We start from the raw sequence: 20,586 nt of genomic DNA on the forward strand, positions 1-20,586 counted from the left end.
AAACATGTAACAGAGACACGAACTTTTACCTCTTAACATATTTTAAAAATGGATGGCATTATTAAAAAACGACAAATGCAGCTTACCTTACTTCTATGGCTCCAGCTGTTTCGCATTTAGAAAAAATGCCGCCTTTGGCATCCAGGTCTTGGAAAAAATGGTATTCATCCGCGACTTTGCTTTCAACGTCCTTAATCTGGTCAGGTGGTGTTCCTCTTCTTCATTTAATATGCAATTCTAACTGGGATGGAGAACTTTATAAAGTATCACTAAATCTTACATCATATTTAGTCCCTTATCAGATAAAGAGCGAATTTCCGGCACTATTTGGATCTCGCATTAATATTGCCAGTGGTGATCAGTTTTTATAAGATCCGGTTACCATTTTAAAACTCAGATTGTCAAGTTATGTTCACACATTTAAATTTATGTTTCACTGAACTGACTCACATACTTGAGTTGAAATGCCAATAACTCATGAAATTAAGTTGAAATTACAAAACGCATTATGTTAACTGGAAGTAACATAGAAAAACGTTATGTTAACTAATGGAGGGCATGACTTTTAACAGTGTAGTGAATGTGTGACTTTCGAAAAACTGTACAATATATTAACTTTTTCTGATAAAATTGTTTCTTCTTGCTTTCAGTAAAAATATATTTTTCCTCTCATAAAACTCTTTCACCATCTCCACTAACTTCCAACTCATAAATCTGCTCCTTTTCAGGTCACCAATGTTACTAAAGATAAATCAGGAGAAATCTGATTATTCAGGGTCTAAAAGAAACTCTGAACGTAGTAAATGTGTCATCAACTCTGATGATGATGTTTCTTTTCCAGTTCCTTTCTTGCCTTTTCATGGCTGACAGGAAAATCCGTTCTGTGGCGATTGGAACCGAGTTCTGGACCCAGTCTGGACTGGGATCAGGATCTGACCAAACACTGAGCTGAAGTAGGGAAACAGTCCGAGATTTTATGAGAGAATTAAATCAGGTAGATATCTGGAGACATTTAGAACCAGCTGAAATAATCTACTCATGACAATCTAGAACATATTTGACTATTTATTGATTCCAATCAAATTTCTCTCAAATGTAACTGATTGTTGCTATGGTAACGTGCTACTGTCAGATCACGCTCCCTGTAGTTTAATTTATTCTAGCAACAGCAAAAGCCGAGATCATCCCACTTCCCCAAGCTGGAGATTTAGTTTAATAGTAATAAATAAATAAAGTTTCCTTTAAAGTTAATCACACAAGTAACATTTAGACCCAACAGTCAAACTTTAATCAAATCAATCAGGTTGTCTGTTGTTTTATCTCCTGCAAACTTTGCTTTAATTCTACTTTCTTTTTTCTATCTAATCATAAAAACAAAGTCAGGCAGAAAGAGAGTCATGAAACAGGAACAGCAGGTTTCCTGAGAGAAGAGGAAGTTTCCAGCTCATAGATTCATAGAAATAGTTGAAACTATTCCTTATTTCAAAGCATAAAAGGTTTAAAGAATGAAGTCTAAACATTTTGAGTAATTGAATAAGACCTAAAGTGAAATACTTAAATTAATATTGGTTTTGTAAGGACACTCAGTGGGACCCGGAAATTCAACCCCACACAGGAGTAAGCAGTGAAAAAACAAGTTTAGTTAATATTCAGACTCTGGTTCAGGAAGAGTTTGTCAAACACAGCACTGAGGAGAGAGGGGAGAAGCTGGTGATGCTCAGATAACGGAGGGTATCTTTGAAATGTTCATCTCAACGGGCCTGTAGAGCAGCAGACGGGTGGAGCAGAGGAGCTGAGGGTCTGACAACAGGGAGATGCAGGAAACCAGAGGAACAGGCTTCAGTGGGAGCAATGAAGATCTGCACCAGGAGATCCAAAACGCAACATCAGGGACTTTGTAGATAATCTGGCAACGAGGCAGAGACTGAGACGAGTTTAAGGTGGAACAGGTGAGCAATCAGGGTGGCAGGTGAGCTGGATGAGAGCTGAACACAGCATGGACAAGAATCAGAGCAGGTTTACTGAGAAGAAAACTGACTTTGTGGGAAAATCTACAAGTAAAACAAGTAACTGTAACTTTGGCATCAAATCATTAGAGTGATGGATTATTCTTGGTTTCTTTTCAGAACACCGTCTGAAACCCAAATGAAGATTTTAATAAGAGTATTTCATAAGTCATGGTTAAAAGACTAAAATCTTTGCACTGCAGCTTTTTTCTAAACAAACCGAGGAAGTAGAGTAAAGCTGCTGGGCAAACAATGTTATCTACAATTTATCAGGTGAAGCTCGTTAAGAACAGGCGACTCATTTTGTTGGTTTTCTTCAAGCTAGTGGAAACATTTACATGAGTCATTTACTGGGGGAAGTGAACTTTTCACTTTTACTAATAGTAGTTTTAATAATATTAGGAACTATTGATACTGGAGTAGATTGACTTTGTATAAAGAAATAGACTTCAGTGATTGGAAACATGAGATTCTTAGACTTCAGCAACTTATCAGCAAATGTTTATGCAAATCTGAGCAGAAACGTTGATCAGCATTTTCTGTATGCGAGTTTTTACTTCATTAGTTTTTTATATTAATAAGCAAAATCAGCATTTGGTTTGAAGGTTGTTTATGTATTCATATTAAACCAAATGCCTTCCCAAAGTCATGTAAAGTCCTGTGGAGCTGGATGTGATGGTTCCTGTTTCTGCAGAGTTCACCAGAGTGCATGCTGGGATCTCCTGAGCTGCTTTCAGCTCTGGAAACGAGTCGTTGACGACACACTTCCCAAGATTCGTGTCCAGGTTGAACCAAGGATGAGCTTCATGAAGGATTTTGTTCCAGGTGAAGAAAATCCTGCATGTTTTTAATTCATATGTTGTTCAGTTGGACGCGCTCACATGCACATGACTCCTCTTCACATCCTGTCATTTGCAATAACCAGCCAGTTTGATGCTGCATTAAAGGGACATTGAGTCACTTTGTTTGGGGGGAATTTGTATCGATGATATTTGGGTGATTGAGACTAGAAAAAACACAGTTAGTTGTTGAAATAATGAATGATTGAGCAACAGCCTGTGGCTTTAATAATCAGCTGATAGCAGGTTGGATCGTTGCTGTTTCTCCTTTAACTGGACAAACATCAACAGTCTAATCAGGCTGAGACAACAAATAATGGTGAACAATTATTTTAGGCCACTTATTGTGAAAAAGTGACTTCTTCAGAATATGCTTGAGCTTTTATTGTTTTTCTACTTGTAGACCAAAGATGCTGTTGCCATGACGCCTGCTGTCCTGCCATGTCTCTCAGTTGTCCTCCAGGACGATAACAGACTTCTACAATGTCTCTGCTATGTTTTGCTTTTCTGTTGGTCAAAAATCTAAACTTTCATCTGTTTTTAATTTGTGCTTTTCTTATTATCCACAGGATCCAGATGCCATGGCGACTTCATCCTGGTTCCTGTGGGGTTACTGACTGTTATGTTAAGTTTATCATTTTGTTCAAATAAAATGTTGAATCTTGTGAACTTAAAGTCTTTCGTTGTGGTGACTTAACTTATTAAGGCAACTGGTTTCCTAGATTCTGCTCAGTAAACTGAACTGTTCATGTAAGATGGACCAACTTGATGTAGTCGAGTTAAGAAGAGGATAATTTACTTTCTATTTCTAAGTTGAAACAAATTCACTAAACTAAGTTAAATTAACTCGACACAATTAAGTTCACACAACAAGGTGTTAAGTAAACTGAACAAGAATCTGTTAAGGAAACAAAACATAAGAATAGTAGTTAAACTTACTCACATTTTTCAGTTCAATCGGTTTCCACAGTTTTTAAGTAAAGTCAACTTGTCAAGGTTTAGAGAGCATAGAGATGAATGAATATAACAGATCCCAGTTTCTATCAGCAGGTCAAACCAGTAACAAACTGGATTACATGGAAAATGTCTCATTAAGTTTCATCAACATCAAACCAACCAACCAGCTGCACTGTAAAACATTTGAAGGTGGTTTAACTTGGAAATAAAAATCCACCTGCTGTCTTGAAAATGAAATTTAAGTCAACAAGAAATTAGTTTTGGTTTTAACTCAAGTTCATGAAGTTGATTCAACAACTAGAGACACGTTGTCTAAACATTGTTTTTTAAGTTCATTAATCTTGAATTTTCAGTTTTAACTTAATGCTGCAATTTAAACCAAATAATTTTTTCACAATATGTAAGAAAAAACTGTCGTCACCTGGTGGAAGAGCAAACATTTCTCTATTGTTTCAGTCAAAATATCAAGTTAAAATAAGTTTATTTTACTTTAGGTTCATTTAATTCTTGTTTGAAATTGAGTGAATAAAATGTCTGATGTGATGATGAATTTTATTAAACATGACAATGAATTGAGCTCAGAAACATTTAGTGTGAACAGAACATTTTCCTCCACTTTCATCAGAACAAACATTCAGTTTTTCTTTCTCACATTTAGAGTCTAAAACTCTGTTTGGCCTGAAGAGCAGGAGACATTTAACTAAATGTGACTAAATAATTAATATACGCAACAAAAATAATAAAATCATCCCAAATAAAACTAAATATTAAGTGTGGAGTTAATCATTAACAAGCTGTAGATTTATGGAGCCTCATTTGTAAAAATACAAAAATAACAGCAATATTTTTATATATGTTCATTTTTCAGAGTCATAATTTCACCATGTTATTCATTTATTTATAAATGTCAAAGTTACAAACTAAATGTTTCATTCAAAGGTAGATATTTAGTCTGGATAATAAATATTTACTTTAAAATTTAATGTTTTGTTTGTAAACTGAACACATTGATGGGATTAATTTTGCTCACATTCAATAAAATCACATTTTTAATACATCAGTTCACTGGTTCACATCTCATGACAGGCTGATAAAATTCACAGTTTACAGTTAAAATTCAAAGTTTATCAGGTTTTAAAGAGGAACTTAAACCAAAAATAGAAAAAACTCCCAACGGTTCCTGAAATCTGGAAACACTGGAGAGTTTTACAGATTATCAACTAAATAAAAACCAGATTAGTGGCTTTTATTTAGGTTTTATTAAACGGCCATGTTGAACATTTTATACCTTCTCAGTAATCACTTCTTTCTTTTATATGAAAACCATCAAAACCTTCTTATAGTAGCTGTCCAGATTTTCCATGTTGTTGATATTTTGAATCTTTAAGCTTCAAATCTTTGAGCTCAGCCTCATCTTTAGCTGAATCCATCAGATTCACTAACATCACTTCCAATCAGAAGAAACATTGTGGTAAAATTAAAAGATGACACTTTGTCTGTTCCCTCAGAATAAACTCTGGACTCTCAGTGCAGAATCAAACCAAATGTTATTTGTACATTTCAGCAGCAAGGCATTTCAAAGAGCTTTACATCTTTGAACACAAAACACAAAGTCATGCAGCTGAGAATCAACAATCAGAAACATCACATTAAGTCAAAACTAATTAATTATGTTTCAACTCTAAACAGGTGGTTTTTAGTCCAGATTTAAAGGCTCTCAGTGTTTCAGCTGGTTTACAGTTTTCTGGAAGTTTGTTCCAGATTTGTGGTGCATAGAAGCTGAATGCTGCTTCTCCTTGTTTGGTTCTGGTTCTGGGGATGCAGAGCAGAACCAGAACCAGAACCTGAGGGGTCAATCTAATCATTCAGTTCACAACTGAAGTTTATCATCAGGATTCTGTAAATTAAATATTTTCATAGTTTATTTCAATCATTCTGTTCATACGGTTTAGGCTGAAAAGGAGAAATTACTTGTTAGAGAAAATATAAATATTTTTGATTGCTTTGAGTTTATTGATATTTTACTTAATCTGACTATATGATCCTTTTTAACACATACAGAAGATTTGCATTGATCATTTATAAGCTTTGGTAATGGAGCTTATCAGCAACTAGAAGTGTATTAGTTAGTGAACGTTGGTGAACAGGTGGCATCATTAGGACCAAGGAGCAAAAGCTGCAGATCATTTTAAAGGTAACAAAACAATTCACCATGTTGGAGCAACTCTTGGAGCTGGTTGGACAATGTAAAAACTTTCAGCTTTAGGGAAAACTGAACAATGACCTCAGATCTGGAAAACAAACTTTAACTGAGATGTTACTGAAGCTTGATGTTCAGTTGATCCAAATCTAAAGCTGGTCTGCAGGGACGACTTTAGGGTTTGTTTGTTTCTGCTCACCTGGAGCTCCAGCCGGGTGGAGTCAGTCTGAGTTCCTTCATCATCTAAAGAGCTGGAGAACATTGAAGCTCCTCCTGGAAAACATGGAGCTTTGGAAAGAAATGAGCAGGAAGTGAAAGAAAAATGGATCTTCATCACTTGTGAAGTGACGACATCAGAGTTGGATTCAGTGGAGTCACATGAAGAACAGAAACACTGAGGCTAGAATAATAAACATCATGCTAAATATTAGCTGCAGCTGTCAGAAGAAGCTTCAGGTTGAATCTAAAGAAGCTGAAGATCTCAGAGTGATGAGAGGAAACCTGATGAGCTCTACAGTCCACTAGATCCAGACCAGAACCTGGAGAACATCTACGCTGGAAGCAGAGCCACAAGCTAGAAAAAGATCCAGGTTTCTATCAACCTGAACACAGGAAGTCCTTTCTTCTTCTGCTGCAGCTGAGAAGGTCCTGCTGCAGAACTGAAGCCACACAGTTCCTCCTCCACAGCAGAACAGAGGAGGTTCTGGAGGAGACCAGGGTCCACATCTGGACTCAGAGTTCTCCTGAGCTTCAGCAGAGCTGCTGGCTTTGGTTCTGATCCGCCTCTGTTCTGGTGTCTGATCTTCAGAGACGATCTGAACCGACCCATCAGAACTCAGTGGAGGATGAGGAAGAGGAGGAAGAGCCGTGATTCATCTCTCTGCTGTGGAGACCTGAGGGAGTCTGACAGAGAAATGTTGATTACATGAAGCAGCAGCTTGGAATGACAATAACACTGTTATTACTATGTTATTACAATAATAATGATATTAATGATAATAGTTTCATCAGTTGTTTCCAGTGTGAAAGCAGGTAAACATCTTTTCTTCAGTATTTTTAAAACTATCGTTTCTCCAGCGTTGATGTTGAGGGTCAAGTGTTTGGTTGGAGACATCAGAACGGCGACAGCGGCAGCCTCTCCTCTTCAGGCTCGGACTCAACATGAAGGTCATAAATGTCTCTGCTCAGGTTCATGGGCCTGGAGGAAAACATTCATGTGGATCAACGTTCAGCTTGGAGGCAACAGGAACCAAACAGCTGAAATGAAACATTTATGCCTGCAGAATAAAGAGTCAACAAAATGAACTGGAGGAAATAAATGTGGTTAGACAAACCTTTAAGCAGAACTCCTTTAAAAACTTTCATTTCCAGGATCCAACCACAGATAGATGTTGGAGGAATCTGAGGAACGGTCGGTCATCACACACGTCTTCTGGGACTGAGCACAAATAAAGACCTTCTGGAGGAAATGGCATGAAACAAAATCATTAAATATAGTTTAATTCAGTACTTATGTAGTTTTAACAATAAATACTGAATTTGAAAATCAAATGTTAATTTGGAAAATATTTTAGTTTGCAAAATAAATGTTTACTTTGAAGTTAAACATGAATTAGTAAATGTTTTATATCAATACTTAGTTTGTATGTATTTCTACATTTTTCTATGTGTGAAATAGAAAATAAACTAAAATATTGATGTTAATTGTTTTACTTCAGTCATCATGGACTAAATCCTCATGAAGATTTTCTCAACCTGCCTCTGATTTCACTGCAGACCTTCTCCTTCCTGGTTCTGCCGCTCTGAAAAAAACAACAACTACAAACCAGGTGAGTTGTGACGTCATCAGTTATGCAACATCCGTTACATTTATTTTCAGTTTGAATTCACTTTCTAAAGTGACTCCAGTCTGATTGTCTCTATTTGTTGTTCAAAAATATTTAAAGTTCATATTTTCATCTGGCCAGCAGTTTCTCTGCTGACCTTTGACCTGCTGTGGAAGCAGAAAAGATGGACTTAGTTTTTACTCACTGCTTCAGCATCTTGGTTCTGATTCTGGTCAGTAAATAATGATTCAATGTAAATCTGTGATGCTGTTTTATTGAACTCATTTTAAAAGCTGCTGAGGAACAAATGATCTTTATTCATGTCCTGATAAATGAAGTAGAACTGGTTCTGGTTCTGATAACTTTGACCATCACTGACATATTTGGATAACATTTCGTCTGGGTTTAATAATCAGACATCAGGCAAATTGTAGTTTCACCAGCAGAGGGAGACAAATCCCCACCAGTTAGTTCAGTTGGTTCAAAGTTAAAACAGGTTCTGGTTCCAGTAGATCTGAACAGAACCTGGATCAGCAGAATAACAGCAGTAGATTGTTTGTGATTGGACTGGGATTCATGACACGGTTTTATGTCTTCAGACATCAACAGATTCCTCTGACCAGTCAGACCAGTTTGAGCTAATTTCTCCTCCAAATACTTTCAGTTTGTTCTGTTGAGGTGTGGCACCACTGCTGTGGTTCTGTTGGGTCTCAGTCTGTTGTTCAGATGTTCTTCAACTCTTTGGATCGTTTGAAGAAACTGTAAGTTTGATTTGTTTCCTATTGAACTTTGTGTACAAAAACTATTCGACTTGATTCTCTTTGGAGAAAATGTTCACTTCTAAATTCAGCTGAAAGTTTCATCTCCCTGCTGTTTGAAAGCTAATATACAGGATTATTAAATTATTGATCAATTGGAAGAAGAAAACATGATGAACAGATGATGTTTATTTATTTCTCTAAACAAACTGATTCACACTTTTATTTCTAGGAATCAAACTCTGCTCTTAACCATTAACTTCAAACACAACAATTTCCTGCTGCTTCGTTTCTAAATGAAATGACTTTATTTTTAAAATGTCTTCAATTGAGTCAGATTATTAAATAGTTAATAGTTAAAGCAGATAATCCACTTGTAGAGATTAATAATGAACTCAAATCCTTCCTGTTGTTCAGGTTGAATCAGTGAATGTAAATGTTGCTCCATGTCTCCATCTAGTGGACTGATAGTAGAAGTGCAGGTTGAATCAGTGAATGTAAATGCTGCTCCATGTCTCCATCTAGTGGACTGATAGTAGAAGTGCAGCAGCTGATGCAGCTTCCTCTGCCTCTCTGCTGTCTGACTGCATTCACCTGACACTGATATGAAGCAGAGAAGAAGAGCCAATCAGAGGAGGAGCAGCTGATCTTTTTCCAGCACTAATGATGTAAAGGATGATCAGAGTTGATGTGCAGATGAATGATGTGTGTTTCCTCTGCAGGTGAAGCTAGAAAGTGTGTGTGAGCTGATGTGAATTCAGCAGCATGGATCAGTGTGAGGACAGAGAGGAGGGAGTCCCTCCCTCTAAAACCACTCTGTGTGGGGAAGATGAGAGCCAGAGCAAAGGTCAGAGGTGAGGTCACCATCTCTAACTGTCCACAGCCCTTTTCACACAGCATTCACTATATCAGGCCAAAACAGACGTGGTGATGAAGCTGCTGCTGCTCCTCTTTGCTGCTTCATCCAGACTGAACAGATTCAGTTTTAATCATCATGTTTCTGTCAGGATCCATCAGAGACCCAGACCAGAACCAGAACCAGAACCAGAATCCAGCTGTGTGACAATGAAGAGAGACAGGTCAAAGGTTGAACCCATTGAATTGAAATCTCCTGGATCTCCACCATCAGAGAGGTGAGCTGTTTCTAACTGCTGTAAACTGAACCAGTAAGTTTCAGATGTTCCCAGTTATATTTACAGAGTTTTGATCCTTTATCTAAACCAGCTGCTCTGTTCTAATGAAAACACCTTCATATCTTCATCTCTGGGTGATGATGATGATGTTCTGCTGCTTCCTGGCTCCATGTCAGACTAACAGTGGGACACATTTCCACCAGCCACTGGGAAATACCTGGTAAACCAGTCTGGTCCATCAGGACTTGGTTCCTGTGTGCATTGTGAGATCAGTTCAGCAGGAAGGAAAGCTTCATGATGTGGTTGGTGAGATCTGCTGGAACTCAACCAGACTGAGCTGATGTGGACCATCAGAGGTTCTGCTGGTTCTTAGTGGATCAGCAGGAACATTAAATCTTTACTTGGATCATCTGGTTCACTGCTCACATCCAGATATCACTTCATGGACCTTTACCTTCTGATTGTCTCTGTGTGGACAGATATAATGTGAGCTCACTGGCTTCCAGGATCTACAGGATCCATTTTAAATCCTCTAGAACATCCAGGAGAGGATCCCACATGGACACACCCACATATCTCAGAGCTCCTCCATGTCCACATCACCTCAGATCCAGTCATCAGAACCTGATGGATGTCCCACACTGTCCTGAAGACCTGTGTGGACAGAGCCTTCACTTCCACTGTCCCCAAGCTCTGGGACTCTGTCTCCACCAGCATCAGATCTGCTGACAGTGTGGACAGTTTGAAGTCCAAGTTCAGCACCAACTTTTTAAAATGACTACTGGTGATTCTGGTGTTACTGGTCTTCATCCTTGTAGTTCATCTTCCTCTTTCTAACTTCTTTGTATTGTGTTCATGTGATGCTCTGTTTTCTGCTTTAATGTGACACTCTTAGTTATTTTATTAGTAAATATTGCTGGATGAATATTTCCTGCCTTCCTGATTGTTCCTGGTTCCTCCACAGAGTGGACCAGCAGAGCTCAGAGGTTCCCAGTGGTCCGTCTGCCCAGCAGCATCAAACACAGCTGGACTCCATATTTATGGTCTGTACATGAACAACAACTACTTTTCCATGGTTCTGTTCACAGTCGTCTCCATGCTGCACTTTGTAGACCAGAGGACTGTCAGTCTGTCCAACATCCATCTGGTGTTTGGCTCCATGATTTCAGTCTGATGTTTCATTCATCTATTATTCTGTTCCAGCTGCTGGAGGAAAACATTGTCACTTTTGTGAAGAACGAGCTGAAGAAGATCCACAAGGTTCTGAGTCCAGATTACCCAGAATGCTCAGAGAGTCAGAGAGAGGATGATGAGGTGTTGAGAGGTGATGATGAAGAGCAGAGGAGGAGCAGCAGAGAGGCAGTGATGAAGATCACACTGAACTTCCTGAGGAGGATGAAGCAGGAGGAGCTGGCTGACCGTCTGCAGAGCAGTAAGAGGATTTCTACAAAGATTTGACCTGATGGATAAATGACACATTTACTGATGTCTGAAGAAATGGAATCACATTTATTTAAATCATCTTCAGAAGGTATTATTTGTTTCATCTCTGATTTTACTTTTTGTGTTATTTTAGAACATCTTGCTGCAGTTTGTCAACATCAACTTAAATCAGGTCTGAAGAAGAAATTCCAGTCTGTGTTTGAGGGGATTGCTAAAGCAGGAAGTCCAACCCTTCTGAACCAGATCTACACAGAGCTCTACATCACAGAGGGAGGGACTGGAGAGGTCAATGATGAACATGAGGTCAGACAGATTGAAGCAGCATCCAGGAAACCACACAGACCAGAAACAACAATCAGACAAGAAGACATCTTTAAAGTCCCACCTGGAAGAGATCAACCAATCAGAACAGTGATGACAAAGGGAGTGGCTGGCATTGGGAAAACAGTCTTAACACAGAAGTTCACTCTGGACTGGGCTGAAGACAAAGCCCACCAGAACATCCACTTCATATTTCCATTCACCTTCAGAGAGCTGAATGTGCTGAGAGAGAAAAAGTTCAGCTTGGTGGAACTTGTTCATCACTTCTTTACTGAAACCAAAGGAATCTGCAGCTTTGAACACTTCCAGGTTCTGTTCATCTTTGATGGCCTGGATGAGAGTCGACTTCCTCTGGACTTCCACAACAAGGAGATCCTGACTGATGCTACAGAGTCCAGCTCATTGGATGTTCTGCTGACAAACCTCATCAGGGGGAAACTGTTTCCCTCTGCTCTCCTCTGGATAACCACACGACCTGCAGCAGCCAATCAGATCCCTCCTCAGTGTGTTGGCATGGTGACAGAGGTCAGAGGGTTCAATGACCCCCAGAAGGAGGAGTACTTCAGGAAGAGATTCAGAGATGAGCAGCAGGCCAGCAGGATCATCTCCCACATGAAGACGTCACGAAGCCTCCACATCATGTGCCACATCCCAGTCTTCTGCTGGATCACTGCTACAGTTCTGGAGGATGTGTTGGAGACCAGAGAGGGAGGAGAGCTGCCCAGAACCCTGACTGAGATGTACATCCACTTCCTGGTGGTTCAGACCAAACTGAAGAAGGTCAAGTATGATGGAGGAGCTGAAACAGATCCACACTGGAGTCCAGAGAGCAGGAAGATGATCGAGTCTCTGGGAAAACTGGCTTTTGATCAGCTGCAGAAAGGAAACCTGATCTTCTATGGATCAGACCTGACAGAGTGTGGCATCGATATCAGAGCAGCCTCAGTGTACTCAGGAGTGTTCACACAGATCTTTAGAGAGGAGAGAGGGCTGTACCAGGACAAGGTGTTCTGCTTCGTCCATCTGAGTGTTCAGGAGTTTCTGGCTGCTCTTCATGTTCATCTGACCTTCATCAACTCTGGAGTCAACCTGATGGAAGAAACACAAACATCTAAAAAATCTTCATTATTTAATAAACCTAAACTAAAGTCTCTCCATCAGAGAGCTGTTGACCAGGCCTTACAGAGTCCAAATGGACACCTGGACTTGTTCCTCCGTTTCCTCCTGGGACTTTCACTGCAGACCAATCAGAGACTCCTACAAGGTCTGCTGACACAGACAGGAAGTAGCTCACAGACCAATCAGGAAACAGTTCAGTTCATCAAGAAGAAGATCAGTGAGAATGTGTCTGCAGAGAAAAGCATCAATCTGTTCCACTGTCTGAATGAACTGAATGATCGTTCTCTAGTGGAGGAGATCCAACAGTCTCTGAGTTCAGGAAGTCTCTCCACAGATAAACTGTCTCCTGCTCAGTGGTCAGCTCTGGGTTTCATCTTAGTGTCATCAGGAAAAGATCTGGATGTGTTTGACCTGAAGAAATACTCTGCTTCAGAGGAGGCTCTTCTGAGGCTGCTGCCAGTGGTTAAAGCCTCCAACAAAGCTCTGTAAGGACACACATTGTTACTGCAGGTATTGTTGATAGGTAGAAATCTGCTAATTATGAGGTAAATATTCATGTTTTAGTTTATATTTTGGTGCTTTGTCTCTTCAAAGTGTCCCACTGGGGGGGATGAGCAAAAAAATAAACAGACTTCTTTCAGCAGCTGAACATAATGTTACATATTCAAGCAGCAAAACTCCTCCACTTTATGTTAACATTGAATTGGATTAATATAGTTAATTGTGTAATTTTATAATTCTCTTTCCAACCTCCTTGTTGCCTGTAGTTCTGTCATTTAAGGCTGGAGGCCCAACTATAGAATGAACCAGTTCACAACAAATACAAAGGTTGTGTAAAATCAGATGGTTCCTTCTCTGTCCAATAAAAACATTGTTGATTTGAAAGAACATAAATTCTGATGAATTGTTTAATACCAGATTTTCCTCCCTGTCTCCTCAGACTGAGTGGCTGTAACCTCTCAGAGAGAAGCTGTGAAGCTCTGTCCTCAGTTCTCAGCTCCCAGTCCTCCAGTCTCAGAGAACTGGACCTGAGTAACAACAACCTGCAGGATTCAGGAGTGAAGCTTCTCTCTGCTGGACTGAAGAGTCCAAACTGCAACCTGGAGACTCTCAGGTAAAATGTGACCCATCCTGGTGATTTCTATCCACCAGCTGCTAGCAGAGATTGACTAAAGTATCTGACCTCCATCCAAATGATGGGAATCAGGTGTTCCAGTAACTTCCATGGCCACAGGTTTATGAAAGCAGCACCAAGGCATGTAGACCGTTTTTACAAACATCTGTGAAATAATGTCTTGCTCTCAGGAACTCAGTGGATTCCAGCCTGGAACTGTGATAGGATGAGCAACAAGTGGCTTCCTGTCACTAACAAGTTTCTACACATAAACATTGCTGGTTTTCATTCCCTCCATGCTGACAGAACCAAGAACAGAGGTGTTTAGAAAGGCAGTGGTCAGACTTCATTGATAGTGTTAACTCTGGATACTTGACAGATTGCTGCATCCTTGGTGCACAAATGAGCTTTATTGCAGATCCTTCCTCCCAACAGTTGTTAGACTTTCTAACCAGAACTGCTCCCAATAGGGCTGCACCAATGGCAGTTTTCTGGCCGATTACAGATTACCGATCTTTTAAAAGCCTAATTTACTGATTTTGGCTGATACCATGTTTTTGTCTGAAATGTTCCTCCATACCTCAAGAGAGTTACTGAATTGGCAACAATGGGGTGACTTTAAAACAATATTGTTAACTGTAAATGTGCAGACATGAGCTGGTCGGCCGGTTTGTCAGTCAAACTTTTCTCACAGGAGAAAAGACAAGCACAGTGGTTGATTTTTAGACTTTTGCCGAGGTTGATAACATCAGTGGATTAGATCAGCTTCACATGATAAAATCGGCCGATTACCGATCTCCTAAAATTAAGGAAATCGGCACCAATAAATCGGTGCAGCCCTAGCTCCCAACAAACTCATTAATTATATACATTCTGGTTGTTACCTGGTGTCTTTTTACATTTATTTTAAATAGTCTATTGCTGTTTAACATACAAATACACATCTTGTAGATTATTATTAATTGCTCTACTCAGCTGCACATTTCTTTGAAACTGATGTTTTTATTAAATGTACAGCATTATTATTATTCCTCTGTTGTAAATGTGTCATTACTCTACAGTCTCCTATTTATTTTTACCTTTTCTTGAATATCTGATTCTTCTATTTAAACTTGTTGCTGATAAACCTGAACTCCCTGCTGTGGATCAATGAAGGATGTTTCTATTCTGATCCGTTCTACATGTGACAAATGTTGATTTTTATTACACACAGAACTACATGAGAGTGTTATTACTATTTCATCTGATTGACAGGTTAATTTATTGACTTTTTTCCTCTCCTATAAATGTCCAGTTCAGACCTTGGGCTCTACCTCAATGTTCTCATCATGTGATGAATTGTGTGTCTGCAGCTTATCAGGCTGTTTGGTCTCAGAGGAAGGCTGTGCTTCTCTGGCCTCAGCTCTGACCTTTAACCCCTCCCATCTGAAAGAGTTGGACCTGAGCTACAATCATCCAGGAGACTCAGGAGTGAAGCTGCTGTCGGCTGGACTGAAGGATCCAGACTGGAGACTGGAAGCTCTCAGGTATGGAGGAACCTGCTGCAGGAGCAGAGAAGGTCTGATAGAGGAGGAAGAGGAGAAACGTCTTTAGTCTGATGGGAAACATTTAGTTTGAAGAGAAATATTTAGTTTGATCATTAAATATTTAGACGCCTCATCTGGAGGCAGAGATCATTACCCAGTTTTCTGGAATATTCTCCTGACTAAGAACGGCTCACCAGGAAAATGAAAGAGTGGGATGGATTTAATAGAGTTTAATAGGGACTCTGACTAAATGAATAAAAGTGAAGTTCAGTTAGATTTCCATGATGATCTACTGATGACAAAGGACTTTAAAACAATATTTGATGGAGCTCCAGACCAATCAGCCCCAAGGAGCAAAGAGGAGAAGAAAAGTAACTCCATGTTGGTCAGATGGATGTTTAAAAGTTCAGAGAGAGAAATAAAGATTTTGAACTAAACTCACAAGTGTGTATAGCGCCACCTGGTGGTGCTGGTTGGTAGAGGAAGTGCTGAAAGGTTGGAGGCGTTTGTCAGAGGTGTGTGATGATGGAAGCCTCTCCCTGGTTTGTGAGTCTGAGCTCAGAGATCAAATGTTTGGTTCTTGTTGAACTCTTTGTTGAATGTGATGCAGCTTCTCCTTTTTAATGTTTGTATTTCTGGATATTCCAGTGAGGCCACAGCAGGTTTTCAGCAGCAGGTTGTTTAGTGTTTCATTCCTTCATCTGTGTGTGGGAGTGTGGATGGAGCAGGTATCCAGGTGTTGATCAGAGTTTAGATTGATTGGATTTTAATGCTGATTATTAAATCAGGTTGAGCTTCCAGAAATGTTTCCTTAGTTTCCTGATGTCCTTTTAGGCTTCAGTGAGTTTCTTCAGGTTGTTACTGAGGGATTTCCTTTCTCCTCTCTGTTGGAGCTTTTCCTGTGTTTGGAGAAATGAGTTGTGCTGCAGCAGCACCAACTGTCCTTCCTACATCCACTGCAGTTTGCAATCCAGATGTTGGACTGTTCCTGTCTCAGTGGAGGACAATGTGTGTCTGAGAGACATGTAATGTCCATGTTTGCTGCTGAAAGAGACTGATGGTCTGACCCCCCTCCTCCTTTCAGGGTGGAGCCTGCTGGAGGCCCATTCTTGACACCAGGTCTGAGGAAGTGTAAGTGTGTTTTTCATCTGATTCATGACAACAAAGCAGCTCACATTCAACCATCTTCAAACTGTCACATCACTCATTCAGGATCATCATCAAAGATCAATAAATGATCAATAACTGCAGCTGGATTGTGTTTGTTCTCTCCATCAGATTCCTGTCAACTCACCATCGACACAAACACAGTGAGCAAAAAACTCAAACTGTGCGAAGACAACAGGAAGGTGACATGGGAGGAGGAGTTTCAGTCATATCCTGATCATCCAGACAGATTTGATGTTCCTCCTCAGCTGCTGTGTAGAACTGGTCTGACTGGTCGCTGTTACTGGGAGGTTGAGTGGAGAGGAGATGTTTATATATCAGTGAGTTACAGAAGAATCAGGAGGAAAGGAGGCAGTAGTGACTGTGTGTTTGGATGTAATGATCATTCCTGGAGTCTGAGCTGCTCTGATGATGATGGTTACTCTGTCTGTCACAATAACATAGAAACTCGTCTCTCCTCCTCCTCCGTCTCTCACAGAGTATCAGTGTATGTGGACTGTCCTGCTGGCATTCTGTCCTTCTACAGAGTCTCCTCTGACTCACTGATCCTCCTCCACACCTTCAACACCACATTCACCGAACCTCTGATTCCTGGATTTGGGTTCTGGTGGACCAGTTCTGATTCCTCAGTGTCTCTTTGCTGATTTGAGTCTAAAGATTTTCCTCCTGTCAGAGAAACTCTCTCACTGTTGAACAGATAGTTCATCTCTACAATCTATTTCTTGGTGAAACTTTTCTGATTGAGTCCTTGGAAACTTTTCCTTCTTCCAGTCCTTTAAAGATGGAAGCTGGGATTATTCCAGGATTATTCCAGGATTATTCCAGGATTGTTCCAGGATTATTCCAGGATTATTCCAGGATTATTCCAGGATCCTCATGTTTTCCTGTTTGTTTCCAGTCAAAGCTTCACACTGAATATCAAGATGTTGTTTCTCTTATTTTTTCCTCTCATTCATCAGATTTCATTGAAATGTTGATCAGTTTTTCTCTCTGAACATTTTCTGTTTCTGTCGGCTCCTATTTTTCTAAACTCGTCAGGTTTGAATATTAAATCTTCCTTTTGTTTATTTGCTGCAGTTTTTCTTCATGTGTTTTAGAGAAATAAAAACATTTTTCTTCTTCTGCATTTGGTTCATTTGCTGCTCATTCTGTTCTTTTCCTGTTCAAATTTAAATATTTGCATGAAAATATTTGTCACCAACTCTGCCTTTCAGAAAGTCCTAGTTAAAGTAAAACATTCCCATCCCATGAAGGTGAAAGATGAAAAATATAATCTCCAACTTTGGGTCATTTAAATACAGGTTTGTCTCACCAAATTAGTTTCCAGCAGTTCATTGTTTTTTTGTAAAATTAAAAGATGTCACTTTGTCTCTTCCCTCAGAATAAACTCTGGACTCTCAGAGCAGAATTAGTAGTTTGAACAAATTCAGGCATTTATAGCTGCAGTGTGTAACTTTTATTAAAAATATGTTTTTTACATATTTGTGAAAAATGTTACCGTGTCATGACTGTATGGCATCAGACAGATGAAATGTGAACAGATCAAACTCCTCCATGAGCTGCTATTGAGGTTTGAAGAAATACACCAGGTTGGTGTAGCGCGTTAGCATTAGCTCCTGTTAAGTACTATGTTATTGTAGCGCTTTAGCATTAGATTAAGATAAAAGTAGTGTTTACAGAAAATGTTTAGGGAGAAAAACTGATCAACATTTCAATGAAATCTGATGAATGAGGAAAAAATAAGAGAAACAACATGTAGTGCTTTAGCATTAGTTTAAGTAGCATCTTAGTGTTAGCTACTGCTAAATACCATGTTTATGCAGCATGTTAGCATTTGTTTCTGCTTCTGGGTCACCGGGTCGCCCCTCTGGCCTTGCTTGGCAGGCCGGAGAGCAGCGACGTCCTCCGTGTCCAGCTGGATGAGACACCTGGACAGGTTCATGTTTACAATGTGTCCGTTTGAGTTTAACACTTTGGGCGAAACAACAAAAGTAGATAAATGGCAAAAGAAGCTGCAGAGTTTTAGTTTGATTGATTTAAACTTTATAGTTGTTCTCAGGTTTTTCTTTACAAAGTCCTTTGCAAATGTCATCAATTGCATCTATGAACTGAAATCAACTTTATATTTCTGACATTATTTTATTAAACTGATTTAATGATATTCTGTCCTGCTTCATGGAGCTTTGCACGCATGAAGCCCAGACCTGTTCAGTTCATCACTGAATGATTCGAGTGGTTCTGAAGTCCTGGTCAGATTCTGTTTCCATGGAAACCTTCAGGTCGTTTTCTCTGGTCTGGTCTCTTTGCTCCTTTAGATTCTGAAACATCAGCAGCACCAAGCTGAGATTTCCTCCTGTGCAGCTTGTGCTCCATCAGGCGCTTCTTGCTCCTGATTCTGTTGCTGTTCTTTCTGGACCGGATCCAGAAGGGAACCTGGAACCAGTTGGACTTTCTGCAGATGATGTGGTTCTGTTTGTGTTCAGACTGTGACCCTCATGTGGCCTGAAGTGGTTCCAGGCCAAAGTGAAGCTGTTTGCTGAGATCCAGCTCAGGGTCCAGAACCTTGTGGCCCGCTGCCTCCAGGTTGGGACGGATCTCAGACTCCAGCTGAGACGTTCAGACGTCTGGATGTTTGGGTGATAAATGACGGCGGGATGGAGCTGCAGAAGATCAGAGGCTTTTAAAGGAACCTGATCTGGAAAACCATCAGCATGAAATGAAGCTGAGAGCTGAAGAAGCTGAAGGGTCTCAGGCTGAAACCCGTTTCTCAGCTGCTGGTCCGGTTTGGACCATGGAGACCCTCAGGGTTCAGAGACCGGCTCCTCACAGTTTCCAGAACCAGAACTGAACAGTTTCTATGTTCTTACTGGAAAACATGGAGAGATGATGGACCTGAAAGGGGGCGGAGCTTCCAGCGGCGTGTGACGGATGATTGGATGAATCACAGCTGGTGTTCTGGGGGCGGGGCCTGTGGTTCTGACCCGATAGCTTGTAGCGGTGAGCTGGTTATCATGTTGATCTGGTTTCTGTGTCGGCTGTAGAAAGTGGCTCTGCTGGAGTTTTTAAAGTTTCCAGGTTTTTCCAGGTTTTCCAGGTTCCTGAACATCAGAAGGTCATGAAGAGGTTTTATTCTTCTGCTCTAATCTGGAAAAATCATTTCAGTCCAAACATGGAAACAAGAGCCGTCGTTGTTCTGACATCACGTCTCAAACAGAGGCTTTAATGGCTGAGAGGCCATGACCTCTGACCCCTCTGGGTTAAAGCTGCTTCCCTTCAGCTGGTTGAACACAGAATCTTTGTTTCTGTAAATGAACTGAAACAGCGTTTAGTTCAGATAACTGCTGTCCAAACTTATCGCTTTGAGACAAAACTGTCGTTTAATAATGAATGAGAACCAAACCTGAAGAAGCTGCTGCTGCCATGAACAATAACTCTGAGCTTCTGCAGTCTAATGTAGACCTGAAATGATATTTGAAGCATCTAGATACTGTATATCTATGTTAAATAACTGCTAAATATTCTAATGAAACTGCGGCTCTATAGAAACGTGAATGTAAATGTTGAGTCTGGATAAATTAGCATTAAATTCTCCATGTAGTAAAAATGTCTCTTTCCTTCCAGCTGCTTGTAAATAAACATGGCGGCTCTCAGAAACTAATGGAAACATTTCTGACCAGGAGGTTAAAGTTCGCTAACTTCAGTTAAACTGGAGACTCTGAGTTTACATGACAAACAACAGAAACTGCATTAAAGCTGCAGTTCAACACAATGACATGATGAAAACTGTCTGACGCCTCGTTGTCCTGCTGCCTCCTGGTTTCTACAACACGTTACAAACGACGGTGGTGTCGGCGGTGGGAGTTCGCCTAAGAATCGGTGGATCATCAGATCGGTTCTGGTCGACCCGCCTCGTCGTTTGGGTCGGTCAGACACTTCACCTCCTTCCTGCTGGTGTTGGTCAGAAGGGCCGATGTGTGAATGTGACCTTTGATATATAAACAACATTATAAGTAAAATTCATTATTAGAAAATAAACCAAAATATCAGCATTCTTTTCTCTAAAATGAATTTTTTCAGTCTAGTTTTTACATCGTAGATATAAATCAGTAAAATTTGTTTTTTGTCTGATTAGTAATTTTAAGATAATTAACTGTTGGTAATATTACAGAATTTTTTG

General features: G+C 40.0%; 1 protein-coding gene and 2 long non-coding RNA genes across 3 annotated transcripts in view; all 3 read left to right on the top strand.

The window, feature by feature from the left end:
• The window catches only part of LOC148156122 (NLR family CARD domain-containing protein 3-like), a 185,855-nt gene that overhangs the window by 22,038 nt on the left and 143,231 nt on the right, over positions 1–20,586 (top strand). The gene's annotated exons all lie outside the window — the stretch shown is intronic.
• Positions 1,077–3,514, top strand: LOC148156124 (uncharacterized). The gene is made up of 2 exons (XR_015764736.1): positions 1,077–2,831; positions 3,249–3,514. It is a non-coding gene; the product is annotated as an uncharacterized LOC148156124 (long non-coding RNA).
• On the top strand, positions 8,487–9,713 carry LOC148156125 (uncharacterized). The gene is made up of 3 exons (XR_015764744.1): positions 8,487–8,589; positions 9,309–9,440; positions 9,594–9,713. It is a non-coding gene; the product is annotated as an uncharacterized LOC148156125 (long non-coding RNA).

Source organism: Poecilia mexicana, unplaced genomic scaffold (assembly GCF_051168715.1).
Source record: "Poecilia mexicana isolate PSO_F unplaced genomic scaffold, ASM5116871v1 scaffold_12, whole genome shotgun sequence".
Lineage (NCBI taxonomy): Eukaryota > Metazoa > Chordata > Actinopteri > Cyprinodontiformes > Poeciliidae > Poecilia > Poecilia mexicana.